The 16,181-nt window shown below is 39.1% G+C and overlaps 1 protein-coding gene across 2 annotated transcripts in view; it reads right to left on the bottom strand.

Moving 5' to 3' along the window:
* Positions 1-16,181, bottom strand: part of LIMA1 (LIM domain and actin binding 1) — a 92,039-nt gene that overhangs the window by 75,768 nt on the left and 90 nt on the right. The window lies entirely within an intron of this gene.

Raw genomic sequence — 16,181 nt, 5'->3', positions numbered from 1 at the left:
TCCCGAGTTTACTCAAACTCATGTCCATAAACAATTAGGCAGACGTGAAGAACCAGCTCATTGGAAAAGACCCTGATGCTGGGAAAGACTGAAGGCAGGAGGAGAAGGGGATGACAGAGGATGAGATGGTTGGATGGCATCACCAACTTGATGGACATGAGTTGGAGCAAGCTTCAAGGTGAAGGACAGGGAAGCCTGGCATGCTGCAGTCCATAGGGTCACAAAGAGTCAGACAAAACTGAGTGACTGAACAACAAAAATACAACATACAGGGGGGCTTCCCAGGTGGCACTAGTGGTAAAGAACTGGGCTGCCAATGCAGGAGACACAAGAGACATGGCTTTTATTCCTGAGTCAGGAAGATCCCCTCGAGTAGGAAATGGCAACTCGCTCCAGTATACTTGCCTGGAAAATTCCATGGACAGAGGAGCCTGGCAGGCTACAGTTCATGGGGCTGCAATGAGTCAGACAGGACTGAGTGACCGAGCACACATGAACACAATATACAAAACAGATGTCTCTACCTGCTCTCATCCACCCCTTCTTCCAAGCCAACTCAAACTCCCAAAGGCAACCTCTGTCACAGTTTGGAGTAAAGACTTTCTGATATTGCCTAACAGGAGAATAACAGCAAGCACACAAATACTATGTGTTAGTCACTGTTCTAAGCATTCAATATACATTATCTCATTTTATATTCACAACAGCTCATGAGGAAGCTATTATCATGACGCCTGTTTGACAAATGAGAAAACTGAGGCACAAAGTTAACACGAATCACATAGGAATGCATATTTTTAAAAATTAAACTGGTCTTATGTTAATATGCTTCTTAGTAATTATTTCCTCTTGGATGTCTTCCCACATTAGGACATACAGATCTACCTCAACCTTTGAGTACCACATACTATTTCACTCTGCAGTAGTTTATGACTTGTTTAAAGAGGCCTTGGTCAATGAACACTTACACCATTCTCATTATTAAGAATGGGACTGGAATGAACACGCTTCTACTATTGCCTACTTGGCAGTGTGCATCCATGGTGTATATTCCTAAAGGCAGCATTTCTAGTTCAAAAAACCTATGTATTAAAATTTTTCATAGATATTTCTAAATGTTCCTCAAAAATATTGCATCAATTTATATATATATATATATATATATTTGCATCAATTTATATTTGAGCCATTAGCTATATGAGAATAAACCTATTCTCTACATTCTTATCAATGTTGAAGAGTATTAATCACTTTTTATTTTTCTAACCTGCTAGATATGTGGAAAATGGTATATTATTGCTTTAGTTTTTATTCTTTTAATCACTGGAAGGTTGAGTATGTTATTAAATGTATATTGGCCACTTAATACACTTATTTTTTGAAACTACAGTTATATTTTTCAAAGGTCATTTATAAATTGTTTATCTCCACAACTTAATTACTTCTAAATTTGCACAAGGACCTTCTGAATATCGTGTGTAACTCCTTGTACAATTCAAATTGCCTCTCAGAGCAGCTGTCTTTCCCGGTGTCTGATTCCTATTGAGATCTCATTAATATTCTTTGTAAACAGAAATGTTGCTCCACTGTACAGATGAAGAGTTTCTGTAGAGTTCTCTTCTGTAGGGCACCCACCCCTTGACTGCTCATCAATATTCTCACCAGAGCACAACCCTGTGAGAAGCCTGACTAACACTATGTGACAATCTAGGCATTAAGATCATTCTCTGTGGTTGGGCTTCAGCTGTGACCCCCAACCAGCCTGTCTAAGGTATCTTAGTTGTGTGGGGAAAGGGGTGCTCTGGATCATCATCTTTGGAATCTGAATCTCTCACGTGGAGTCCAAACACATCTAATTTTTCTGAGAAAGTCCTCTATATACCCAATGTAAAAACAGATTTGGAATTATAGTTTTGGCTTGATCCCAGGGTTATTAGGCCAGAGCAGGAAAGCAGACATAGACCCTAATCATCCACCATCTAGATAGACTGTGTCAGAATCAGGTAAAAGACTGAGCCACCTTAGCATAAGCCTAGGGATCAGTTATGTGCAAAGTGATTCACTCATTTGATTTTATTCCATTAATCCTTATGACACCATGAAGTAAATACTATTCTTGTCTTTCGGAGGAAAAAAGAGGCTCAGAAAGGTTAAATTACTTGCTCAAGATAATATACCTAGTGAGTGGCATACCCAGGATTGGAAATAGTCTGAAAGACCATAATGTCCATGTTCTAATGTTTTACTGCACACCACATCCTCCCTGTATCTGGGGGTGCTCTGAGTCAGTCTCAAAGTGTCTCAAAATTAGAAACGGAAAGGGCTGGGCCACATATCCAGCTTCCATCTCTAAGTCCACTCTGTCCCAGTTCCTTTCAGCTCAGGTCCACATCTTGATTCTACCACTTATCTATTTCTTTCTTTAGGTTGGCGGGGGGGGGGGTATGCCATGCAGCTTGTGGGATCTTATTAGGTTGGTGCAAAAGTAACTGCGGTTTTTCATCATTGAACTTTGCCATTTGATACTGGAATACATTCTTAAATAAATGTGGTTATGCTATACATCACTTTAATGCACATTTCTTGCTTTGTGTTTTTTTGTTAATAATATTACTTGTTGTTTACTTCGTATTTATTTTAGACTATAGAAATCATGTTAGACAAAAAGCAAATTCGAGCAATTATTTTTTTCCAAGTTCAAAATGGGTTGCAAAGCTACAGAGACAACTCACAACATCATCAACACCTTGGCTCAGGAACTGCTAATGAACGTACAGTACAGTAATGGTTTAAGAAGTTTTGCAAAGGAGACAAGAGACTTGAAGACGAGGAGCAGAGTGGCCAGCTATTGGAAGTTGACAGTGACCAATTGAGAGCAATCATCGAAGCTGATCCTCTTACAACTATGTGAGAAGTTGCTAAAGAACTCAACATCAACCATTCTATGGTCATTCAGCATTTGAAGTAAATTAGAAAGATGAAAAAGCTCGATAAGTGAGTGCCTCAAGAACTGACCAAAAATCAAAATAATCATTGTTCTGAAGTGTCATCTTCTCTTACTGTATGCAACAATGAACCATTTCTCGATCAAGATTGTAATGTATGACAAAAAGTGGCTTTTATATGACAACTGGTGAAAACCAGCTCAGTGACTGGGACAATAAAAAGTTCCAAAGCCATTCCTAAAGCTAAACTTACATCAAAAAAGGTTATGGTCACTGTTTGGTGGTCTGCTGCCCGTCTGATCCTTGACAGCTTCCTGAATTCCAGAGAAACCATTACATCTGAGAGTATGCTCAGCAAATTGAAGAGATGCACTGAAAACTGCAATGCCTGCAGGCAGCACCAGTCAACAGGAAGGGCCCAATTCTCCATGACAACGCCCAACCGCACATCACACAACCAACCCTTCAGAAGTTGAACAAATCATGCTACAAAGTTTTGCCTCATCAGCCATATTCACCGGACCTCTCACCAAACCAACTACCACTTCATCAAGCATCTCAACAACTTTTTGCATGGAAAATGCTTCTACAACCAGAAGGAAGCAGAAAATGCTTTCCAAGAGTTCGTCAAATCGTGAAGCATGGGTTTTTATGTTACAGGAATAAACAAACTTATTTTTTGTTAGTAAAAATGTGTTGATTGTAATGGTTCCTAGTTTGATTAATGAAGATGTGTTTGAGCCTAGTTATAATGATTTAAAATTAACAGTCTGAAACCACAATTACCTTTGTACAGGTTGAGGAAGGCATAGCAACCCATTCCAGTATTCTTGCCTGGAGAATCCTCATGGGCTACAGTCCATAGCATGACAAAGAGTTGGACACGACTGAGCAACTAAGCATAGCACAGCATATATATAGATACGTATAGCTATACGTATATATATAGCTTTTATAATTAAATGTTCATATCTTTGGAAGAAATGATGCTAAAGCTGAAACTCCAGTACTTTGGCCACCTCATGCGAAGAGTTGACACCCCACTCCAGTACTCTTGCCTGGAAAATCCCATGGACGGAGGAGCCTGGTAGGCTGCAGTCCATGGGGTCGCTAGGAGTCGGGCACAACTGAGAGACTTCACTTTCACTCTTCACTTTCATGCATTGGAGAAGGAAATGGCAACCCACTCCAGTGTTCTTGCCTGGAGAATCCCGGGGACGGGAGAGCCTGATGGGCTGCCGTCTATGGGGTCGCACAGAGTCGGACACGACTGAAGCAACTTAGCAGTAGCAGCAGCAGTATCTGTTAAGTAACATTAGGAAAATCACTCTAAGCCTTAGTCTTATCATCTCAAAGATGTTCTTTTAGCCTAGTGATAAAATAAGTGCTTAATAAATAAGGACAGTGGTGGTGGTAATAAAAATAGCTAAAATTCGTCAAACATTTGCCACGTGCTAAATGCTGTTTTAATTCTTTTGCAAATATAAACTTATTAATCCTCATAATAACAAACTCAGAATAGTATTGTCCCACTTTACAGATGAAGAAATTGAGGCCCAAAGGGGTTAAATAAGTCTTAGCTCATATTTTTTAGGAAGCTGGGATGGAAACAAAATCATAATCTCAAGCACAAAAGATAAATCAGTCATGCAGTTCCAACCCACACTGTTCTTCACTGTAACTTATTTTTGCCAAATCAGCAATTTTTAAAAGGGCGCATCTTTGATGTTGTCTCTTTGAAACTAATAGTGATGACCAGGAAAACTTGTTGTTTAGTTAGTTGGTAAGTCATGTCCGACTCTCTTGCAACCCCATGAACTGTAGCCTGTCAGGCTCCTCTGTCCATGGGATTCTCCAGGCAAGAATACCGGAGTGAGCTGCCATTTCCTTCTCCGGGGTATCTTCCTGACCGAGGGATCGAACTTGTGTCTTCTGCATTGGCAGGCACATTCTTAATCACTGAGCCACAAGGGGACTTCCAGAAAAACTATGGCTGCTCAAAACACTGACACTATTTCTCTGCACCAGAAACTCTAAATCTCTGTCAAAAGGGCCAAATTTTAGGTGTTCTCAACACCTCCGTAAAAACTCTAAGTTGAAGATAATAAAATTATCATTTTCCTACATGCTTCTATTACTTTATTCATCCATTTAAATATTTTCTTGTACTTTTGAAACCCACATTTGCTTTTTACATAATTGTGGTAATCTCACAAAGCTTATTTAGACAGATAAAAGAGTAACCTCTAATCATAGCCTTTACAAACTAACGTGAGTTTAAAGTTTTTAGGTCGTGAAAAGTGAACCAGGAAACTTTCTAATCTTTTTTTTTTCTTTAAATTAAGGACTTAACAGATCTAATCCAAGTTTAATTCTCCCTCTTCCCCCAGATCTAATTTGTTATTTATTCACTAAGTTCTTCCACCCAAGTTGATAATTAACTCATTGTTAGGACAATCATAGACCAAGGCAGTGAGGTTTTTCTTCCAGTATTTTTTCACACATAGCAATGAAAATCTCTTTCAATACGTGAAAAAACCAAACCAAAAACTCTACAGATAATGTTGACAATAATTTCACATTTAAAGTGAGAAGTAGAGAAAAGTACAGTTAATTGTAAAAACAATGTAGAAATATAGAGTTGACTGAGGCCATTATACAAAACATAGATTTAACTCTGAATACTTGTTTTTCCTTTAACCTTTATATCATTTCATACTTTAACATCAGCTGCATCAAATATCAGTACCTGGTACAGGGTAGGGGCTCACTAAATATCTGTTACACAAATGAAAAACAAATCATGCTAGCTCTCAGTCACCAGGTATCTTGACAAAGGAATGCCCACCTACATAACTGAGTATCTATCCATAAACTGCATACTCCCAGGTCTTGCCAGTTACATGCTAATTAAAACAAAGTGGCTAATTAGTTTTCTTTGCAATGTCAAAGCAAAAGAAATACATACACTTATTTAAGAAGGCTGCTTCTGTTAAAGATATAACTTCCTTATACCAGTTCTTTGTCCTTAATAATTAATCAAGTTTTCTCCAAATACAGGGCTTCTAAGTTTCACTCCTGGCCATTTCCAGGAAGGGCCTGGCTTTCATTCTTATCTGAAATTTTAGATGATGTATTTTTTTCAGGACTTGTTCAATCTGAAAAGCCAGCGCAGATCAATTTAACCAATCCCTTCAAGCAAGAGAATTAAAACAGTTTTACTGAAAAGTGATTCTTCCCTAGGCAAGTTCTATAATCCTTCCTTTCTGTAAAAATCTTAGAAGCTAACCCAGAACAATGCTTTAATCAAGCACAAACATAGCTGAAGCTGGTCACATAAAAATTTACCAAATCACACAGGCACAGAAGTGATAAAATTTTGTTACTTGTGTGAACCAGTCCTGTGCATCTTATTTCTTAAGGACTGTCTTCTGCACTGGCAGGCAGATTCTTATCACTGTTTTTAAAAAGTCATTGAGAGGCATTTTTTGAGTAATGAGAGGTCTTTTAGTTACCAGGGGAAAGTCAATCAACTCTTTAGGTAGGTCTCAGTTTCTTCATCTCAAAAACAGCTAATAATTCACAAGGGATGGTTTTTGAGGATGAAATGAGAAAATAAAAGTATAAATTGCTATAAAAACTATTATAATTCTTAATAAAATTTCAAGTCAGTTTCAAGGAAAAAAATACTGGAATTAAAAATTATTCTACCCAATGAAGAGAAATTGGGAAAAAAAAAAAAGTAGAACTGATTAGTTCCATTGTCTGGTTTCACTAGATGTTAACAAGAAACCCCTTGTTTAACACTGTTGCTAAAAACCTTTCTAATCAAAACACTGTCCTATTTCAGGACATGTAGTAAGTAAAAGGAAAGTACTTTCATCTTTCCTTGAGAACTCTAGGTAGCTTTCTTCTTTTCCTCCCGGAGAAGAAAGCAGAAAAAGTTTCTGGGTGCTTGAAGATTCTAGTGTGTTAGTTCTAGTTTTGCTATACTAGCTTTTAAAAATGTCACGAGAGCTAACAGATTAGTATTGGCCAGCAGTAATCACCCTGAAAGTACATGCTGACAGTGGTAGTAAAATAGTGGCCTAGATCCTGGGAACACCTTGGAAAACCTGCACTCAGATGGAAATGAATCCTGCCTATCACAGTACCCAAACCTTTGTCCAGCTACCTTCAGAAATCCTCAGAGACTGCTACCTGATTTGAACCCTGATGGAACTACTTCAGCTGTTGTCCATTAAAAAAATACACACAGTTAATTGTGTAACACACACAACAAAACTCTTGGATTGCAAACCAAACCAAAACTTTTAAAATCAAGAAGTCTATCTTCAAGGCTCATTCATTCATTCAACAAATATTTGAGCACTTACCCTGTGTCAAGCAGAGTTCTATTTGCTAAGTATATAAGATAAAAAGTGACAGACAAGCTCTCTGCTCTCATGAAGCTTCCATTCCACTGGGGAAGCTGGACAATTCAACACTGTGATTAAATGAAACACTGTGACAATTAAACACTGTGATCAGTGCTGTGAAGGAAATACAAAGAGAGTAACTGGAGTGGTGGTAGGAAAGGGGGCAGATACTTCAGATAGTGGTCAGGGAAGCCCTCTTTGAGTGAATGACATTTGAGCTGAAACCTGAATGAGGAGGAGGAGACAGCCAGCCAGCCAGGTGAAGAGAAAAGATAGAAAATAGCAAATGCAAAGTCCCTGAGGCAGGAATGATGGCAAGGGAATGAGTCAGAAGTATGAAATGATGACAGAGATGAGTGGCAGCCAGTTTAAATAAGGATTTACCAGGGATGGTAGAAGATTTTAATGTCATTCTAAGTGTGATGTGAAGTCAAACGCTGTTAGATAATCCTGTTTGTAAGATGAAGATATGTGTAATACATTCTGTGAGTATAAAATTGCTTATTACATGCATAATGGCTACATACAAAATGAAAAGGAAAGGCAAGGTTCTCACACTTAGAAGATTTTCAGTGTTTTAAGGAAGCAATAATTCATAAATAGTGACAGCACTAGGGTGACAAATGAAGTAAAAATAAAGTGCTAACTGAAGACTGGGGAGGGAGTCACTGATTCAAATAGAAGACTTAAGAAAAGGCTTCATATTTTTAAAGTAAAAAAAATTTTTTTGAGCTCTTAAAGAAAAAAGGATTTAAGCAGGAGTGGGGGAAGGAGGGGAGTCTGAGGCTGTGGGAACTGCATAAGCAAAGGCACAGAGGCAGGAAAAGACAGGGTGGGTCCAGGAAACCATGAATCATTGCATGGCTACAGTGCCAGGTGGGTGGGTAGTGATGTGAGAGATAAGTCTGGAGAAATGGGCTGTCAGGGTGTGGGAGCTGGGGTCCTGAACGGCATGTTGAGAAATTGAGACTTAATTTACTTGGGCTTTGGCTTTAAGTGTGTAAGAGAATCTCTTCAGGTACTTGTTAAAACTGCTGATTTCCATGCCCCATCCCTCCAGATACATTGATTTATAAGTCTAAGTGGGACCTAAGAATCTCCTTTTTAAACAAACACTCCAGGTGATTCTAAAAGAGGTAATCAGGAAACCATACTTTGAAAATCGGTGTACTATTTTTATTTATTTTTTTTTATGACAAGTCTGGGCTGAAAGGGAAAAACTGAAGCCAACTCTAAGGATTGCTCAAGGTCTCTAACAAAAAGGGGGAACCTGACATAGAAGACTGATAACAGAGCCTTTATTGGGACTTTCCTGGATGTCCAGTGGTTAAGACTCCACAGAGGGTGTGAGTTCAATCCCTAGTCTGGGAACTAAGATCCCACATGGTGAGGTACAGTTAATAAAATAAAATTTTAAAAAACTCTTTTTTAAAAAAAGGGCCATTATCACTGTTGGGATAGAATCAACCAAAGTTGGTGATTAGATGTGGGAGGAGAGAAGAACAGAAGTGTTCAAGACAACTTCAAACCTTGTCCTTAGGGAAATTAGGTGGGCACAGGTGCCTGGTGGAGAGAGACCATCTGCAAGGTCTATGAGGTGTTGGAAATGTGGATCTGGGGGCTCAGGAGATATGCAGAGGCACGAAACATTCTGCTTAGGTACTCCAAAGTAAATTCAACACAAATTAAACAATATAAAAAGTAAAACCATAAAATTCAGAAGGGAATTGAAGTGAGTACTTAAACCCATCTCTGGGTGGCAAAAAGACTTTTAAACATAAAAGTAATAAAAGAAATCCCAAAGAAAAAGATCTGTAGATAAGTAATAATATACCACATACAAAATTAAAATAACTAACATTTGACCATCAAACAAGCCATTGATATTCTAAAGAGCTTACTGGAATCCCTGAAAGTCCAGTGGTTAGGACTTGGAGCTTTCACTGCTAGGGTCCAGGTTCGATCCTTGGTGCGAGAACTAAGAAGATCCTGCAAGCAGCAAAGTTGCTGCTGCTGCTGCTAAGTCACTTCAGTCATGTCTGACTCTGTGTGACCCCATAGACGGCAGCCCACCAGGCTCCCCCGTCCATGGGATTCTCCAGGCAAGAACACTGGAGTGGGCTGCCATTTCCTTCTCCAATGCATGAAAGTGAAAAGTGAAAGTGAAGTCACTCAGTCGTGTCCGACTCTTCTCGACCCCATGGACTGCAGCCTACCAGGCTCCTCTGTCCATGGGATTTTCCAGGCAAGAGTATTGGAGTGGGGTGCCATCGCCTTCTCCGAAGCAGCAAAGTTATCCCCTCCTAAAAAACCCCACTAAGAATAGTTTCTGTGTGGAATAGTGGAAGTTATTAGATAACTTGGCAGCTTAAACATCTTGTCATAAAGAGACTTGCTTTATACGCAGTAAAGCTGATTGGGCTTTGTGGCATAGACTGGCAGGGCTCTTTTGATGTACTTTACAAGACTGTCAAGTGTCAATCTAGGAGAGTGCCTAAATATACTAATTGTTGTAACTTACCTTGTCTTGAGGGCACAAATACACTAAATTGCCCCCAAGCTCCACTAAGCCTTGCTACCTCTAAGGAAACTGCCTTTACTACATCCAGTCTTTCCTGAGGCTCCATATATTTAAATTGTGTGCAGGGTTAGGAAGGACAGGAAATCATTTCACAATGTCGAGTGAGCAGGGGCTCATAAATCATCCTTTTAGCACATAGAATCAATAGCTCAACCCTCTCATCTTACAGATGAGGCTCAGAGAGGATGAAAGACTTGCCAAGATCACCTAAGTGGCTGATTCCCAACCCGGAGTCAGGAATCCTGACTCTCAAACGGCATCCCTTCCATTTTGTAGTGCTGCTCCATCCATCACGAGCTGTGGATTCTCAAAACAATTGATATTTAAAACATCACAATTGCAACTTCTATATGCTTTCTACTTTATCACTCTACTCATTCAGTTTGGTCTAATAAAAACCTGTACTCCCTCCCCCAAAGCCCCAAATAAATGAGAGAACTCCAAAAAACAAACAAAAAACAAAATTAAAATGTTCAGGCATTCATTTACAAATGGGAACAGATTAACCAAAAGACAATTCACAGAAATGAAAATGAAGGTATGAAAAATATTCACTCTTACTAGTAATTAGATAAATATATATTTAATCTCTTTTACTTATCAAATTAGTAAAGATTAAAAAATAAGATTCAAAGTTACAAAGATACACAAAGATAGGCCCTCACAATCACTGCAAGTGAGAATATTAATCTAGTCTTTATGAAAACGCAATTTGACAGCAGTATTTTTTAAATTTTCATGCTCTTTGACCCACTAATTAAACTTCTGAGAATCTAACCTAAGAAAATAATGAGTGATTTGTACAAAAATTTATGCATAAATTTGTTCTCAATTTTTTTCACTTGTTAATAATGGTGTAAAAAATCAAAACATCCAAACACACAGTTAAATTTTGCACCATTGATAGAATAGGGTATTAAACATCTATTTAAATTGTTTTCAAATAATTCTGATGTTGAGGAAAACCATGATATGATGTAGAATGGAAAAGCAGATACAAAATTCTACTGTAGTAAAATGAACCCAACTACCTGTATGTTTATGTCAGTGTGTCTGTGGGTATCAAAGACAAAAAAAAGACTTAAAGGAAGTGAAGTGAAAGATGCTCAGGCATGTCTGACTCTCTGCAATACCTGGACTATACAGTCCATGGAATTCTCCAGGCCAGAATACTGGAGTGGGTAGCCTTTCCCTTCTTCAGGGGATCTTCCCAATCCAGGGATCGAACTCAGGTCTCCCACATTGTGGGCAGATTCTTTACCAACTGAGCTATCAGGGAAGCAAATAGGACTTCTCACCAGAACAAATTATGGGCTAGTCTATCTTCTTCATAATTTATTTTTTCCCTCATTTTCTATAATTAGCAATATAATTCTTATTTTCAAAATATGTATGTTTGTATATACGAATATAGAACAAGAATTGTATATAACATGAAAAAAGATTTTAAAAATGATTAATTTGTAAATCACTCACATAGAGGTGTCGGTTGAAGTCACGGAAATAGATCAGATTGTTCAGGGGGAGAGTATAAGGAGAACAGGATGCTGGAGAGGGTCACAGCAAACACACACATTTAAGGGGCAAAAAGACTGAATTAGTGAACGAGCACAGAAGGAAGTAGCTAGATGGAGAACCAAGCATTGTCACATCAAGAAAGCCACATGAGGGACTTCTCTGGTGGTCCAGTGGTTAAGAAATCTGTACTTCCACTGCAGGGGGTGCAGGTTTGATCCCTGGTTCGGAAACTAATATTCTGCATGCCACATGGTGTGGCCACAAAAAAGAAAGCCACATAATACGAAGAACCAGAAAAGTTGTCCATATGGTCAAATGTTGCCAGCAGTAAGGAGGAGGATAGTGACAGGGCCATTAGAGGGAAATCACTGGGTACTACACATGAACAGACTGGTTTCCTCTAGTTCTGGTGAAAGAAAGTGAAAGTGTTAGTCACTCAGTCGTGTCCAACTCTTTATGACCCCATAGACTGTCGTCCACCAGGCTCCTCTGTCCATGGAATGCTCCAGGCAAGAATATTGGAGTGGGTTGCCATTCCCTTCTCCAGGGGATCCTCCTGACCCAGGGATCGAACCTGGGTCTCCAGCATTATAGGCAGATTCTTACCATCTGAGCCACCAGGGAAACTTCTAATTCTGGTGGTGGAAGCCCAATCTGAGCAAATGGTACCTATTCAATAAAACTGACTGTGAAGAAAAGAAGTCCTGTGCCTAAATTATCTGCTTAAACTTCAGTTTATGGGGGGAAAAAGATTGTGGAAATCTAAAACCAAGTAAAAGCATATTAGGATGACTAATCTATTGGTAATGAAACAAAAATTGGCAATACTTTGGTGTACAAGAAAAAACATGTTTGAGGGATTATAAAGTTTCCATATAGTAAGCTCTGTTATAGAATAATTAAGGGCAAAAACAGCTCCACACTTGTTATCAGAAGGACAAAAAAACTGTTACCTTTTTTCCCTAAAGATGCAGGTTCTCAGTTTCAGAGCAGTATTAAAATATTATTTAAAAGTAAAAATAATGTAAAATATCACAGTATCATGTTAACTTCTTGAAACTGGACATGTGAAGTTTCTAGAAACATTTTCAAATATAAACAAATCATTTGACATGCTAAATAATGGATTGTTTGTTGAGTCAAACCTTGTCTTTTTGTAATAATCAGATGAAATTAACCTTCTCATAGGCCATTAATTAAATATACAATTTGTCAATGATAAACAAATGTCCTAGTCTGGAGAGGGGATGTTGATAATGGGGGTGGCCATGGATATGGACTTCCAACCTAGAGAACTGAGAGATAATAAATAAATGTTGGCTTAAGAAACTAAAAAAACAAACAAAAAAATCTCGTCTTTTTTATGAAAAGATGTCTGCATTAGCAGAATAACTTGACTGAGTCTCAAGGACTCTCTATCCAGCCACAGAATAAACACACCAGAATGGGCCTACCAGGAGTACCATTTACCATAGAATCTCAATCCCTCAACCCTCAAGCAGAAACTACTCAATTTACAACCACTCATTTTGTTACTAAAGAACCTTGAGAGTCTGTGTTAAGTAACTTAACATTGCCTGGAGATTACTGTACACAATCCAAAATAAAGTACCTAAACTTCCTATCAAAAAACATGCAGTGAATAGACCATGCATGTGTGCTCAGCCATATTGGAGTCTTTTTGCAACCCCATGGACTGTAGCCCACCAGTCTCCTCTGTCCATGGGGTTCCCAGGTAAGAATACTGGACTGGGTTGCCATTTCCTACTTCAGGGGATCTTCCTGACCTGGAGGTCGAACCTGCATCTCTTGTGTCTCCTGAATTGGCAGGCGGATGCATTCTTTATCACTGCACCACCTGGAAAGCCAGTTCATCAAGTACCATGGCTCACATTGCCAGAGGAAACAACCATCACCTGTATTATTAACTCACAATCTCTATTTTAAAAACGAAAAACATAATCATATAGAAGAGGCTGTGGCATGTTCATCTTGTAAATATTAGAACACTGGCACACAGCAGGCAGTTAGTAAATGCTTCATATAGTTACTCTAAATGAAGAATACTCAAGAATACCATAAACTTCAGATCATTAACACTCTGCAAAGAATCTTCAAACATTTCTGACCTCTTCCTCCCCCACCCCATCCCCTGCTCCAAAAAAAAAAAAAGAAAGAAAAAGACATTTTGAGGGTACCTTAGCAAGAAAAAGTATCCTCTGTCTTTAAGGTGTGCTGTTAACAGAACTATTTTCACTTCTGAAGCTTTCTTTTCTTAGAATTATGAGATTAAAATTTGGCCCACCTTTAACCAGAATCTGGAACAAATTTGAATGTACCAAGTTAAACAAAGTTACACAATGGGCCAATTTTTACAAATACACTGTTTTGCTAATGTTGCCAATACACTGTTCTCTTCCCAGCGGCTGCTCTAGAGTTCAGGGACTACAAGATAACAACACTTCCCGGCCCAATACTGAACGGTGAAAATAGCCCCATCAGCTATTCACCAAACTGCACAGAATTAATGACAAGTCATAATTCCATTATCAAAATGCTATAATGTTGACAGAACACAATATGAGTGACACAAATACATGGACTGAAGAGAATCACTCAGTATTGCTCAGAGGTTCTTGTTGTTTATTCTGTTTTGTGTTCAAGGAAAAGTAGAGGAGGGATTTTTAAAACACTGTATGTTCTGTGCTCCTACAGCACTCTGGGTTGATCTCTGGTATAGCACTGACCTCACTAATACTCTAAGTTGTATCTACTGACCTGTCTAACCCATTTGATTTTATTCTTTTAGAATAGGAACATTTAGAACTTTGAATTCACAGAATTGACGATACAAACGGCACTCAATAAATGTTCTGTCCACAAAGTTAAACCCGGCGGTGGGGGTGAGACTATGGGCGATGAGACGATGGGAGGGCCTTGAGCACAAAGAGGAGCCAGGTGGAGTCTGTGAGACTATAGGCTTAGAGCTATTTTGGACAACGTGAGAAACAGCCAAGGCGATGAGACCGGCTATGGGACCCTGGCAGTGTGTTGCAGACAGAGGAGAACTCAGCAGTGGCCAGGGGACAAATAACCATGGGATGGTTTGGGGGGACTTCCTAGGGCTGAGACAGACTGCGGCCACCACCTGGGCAAGTGACCAGGAAACAGTGAGCTCCTGGAATGCTCTGGAACTTTCAGAGTGTCTTTCAAGGATTCAGCCGTGAATTGGGGGTGTTAAGTATTCAGTAGCTAAAAAGTAGGAATATTTTAAAAACACAGCAGTTTATTTTTAAATTAATTTTCTATTTAATTAATATACTTATTTTAAATGAAATATTTCAAGTTTCCAGTTTTATAATAAATATATATAAGGTATTTAAAGTATAATTTTGTTTAACAATAGCATTTTAATAAACATTATTTAAACTAAAAAAATAAATAAATAAATAAATAAATGTTCTGTCCAAAAAATAAGTTCTTAAAGTGATTACTGAGTACCATACTACGTGTTGTTCTATCAATGCAAAACAAATACACACACACACTCCCTTTTTTGAAGGTCAACCTAGAACATGATCATCCTTCATCCAGGTTGTAACTCCGCAGGAACTTAAGTGCTCGTTGAGGCTCATCTTCTTTTGTGTCTACATCAGACCTCAGAACAAAGCATTATTTCATGGCTTCTAAAATACTTATCATTTGTTAATAGTAATTATGCAGATGAAATGTATTCCATTTAATCATCTAAAGCAACAGCAAACGAAAGAATATCCAATGCAAAAGAAGACCTCTGTCGTTTAAAGGGTCACTGTCTTAATGGCTAATAACTCCCTAAGTATCTTTGACTAACTTGAAAAGTCAAGTCAATAGAACCACCTGGATTAGGCAGAGTTTTGAAAGCTGGAATTAAGTGAAAGATAATATTAGCTCAAATATCTCTCACCAGGATCGTAAGCACCAGTAAGGAAGGGTGCCAGATGGTTAGCTCCTAGCTCCTACAGCTTCAGGCTTAGTAGGTGTAGCCCGGGGTGTACAATTACCTTATATTAACACCCACGTATTGACAGGTGCCAGCGACTTGTACACGATAGCGATTCTGGGGTGACACATCCAGCTGTAAGGCCTGCTATAGTATCAACGTATCTCAAAAGGGTGTAAGAATCTTAAAGGGTTCAGCTGGCAGAATGGAAGGGGAGAAATATCGAAGAGGAAGAGAATGGCTGAAAATGAAGAATGAAAAACAACAGTTAGATTATCAGAATATTTCTCTGGGAGACTATTTTGAATTTTGAACTGCCGCTTTCCTCCACCACACTTATATAGTGAGAAAGGAGTGTTCCAGAGGGAAGAGGAGGGGGTCCGATCAGTTCCCGCCCTCAGTCAGCAAAGGCTCCGCTCTACATAATTACTCCCAACCCCATTCTTGCCTGGAGAATTCCAGGGACGGGGGAGCCTGGTGGGCAGCAGTCTATGGGGTCACACAGAGTCGGACACGACTGAAGCGACTTAGCAGCAGCAGCAGCCAGCACAGTACCCAGAAGTGAAGAAGGAGCAAAGGATCAGCAGTTCCTCCACTCCCTTTCTCGAGGGGGAGGGGTTCACGCTCCTTGTATTCCCCTCACCCGAAGCAGTCGCGGGAGAAAAAGGGTGTGGAGGGAATCCGGGGTCTCCGTGGACTCTCTGGCTGCGGAGGATGTGGAGAGAGAAGACCCTTAC

The sequence above is a fragment of the Bos javanicus genome, chromosome 5, assembly GCF_032452875.1.
Source record: "Bos javanicus breed banteng chromosome 5, ARS-OSU_banteng_1.0, whole genome shotgun sequence".
In the NCBI taxonomy this organism is placed as follows: domain Eukaryota; kingdom Metazoa; phylum Chordata; class Mammalia; order Artiodactyla; family Bovidae; genus Bos; species Bos javanicus.
The sequence above is the reverse complement of the archived record's forward strand: the minus strand, read 5'-3'. Positions and strand labels throughout refer to the sequence as shown.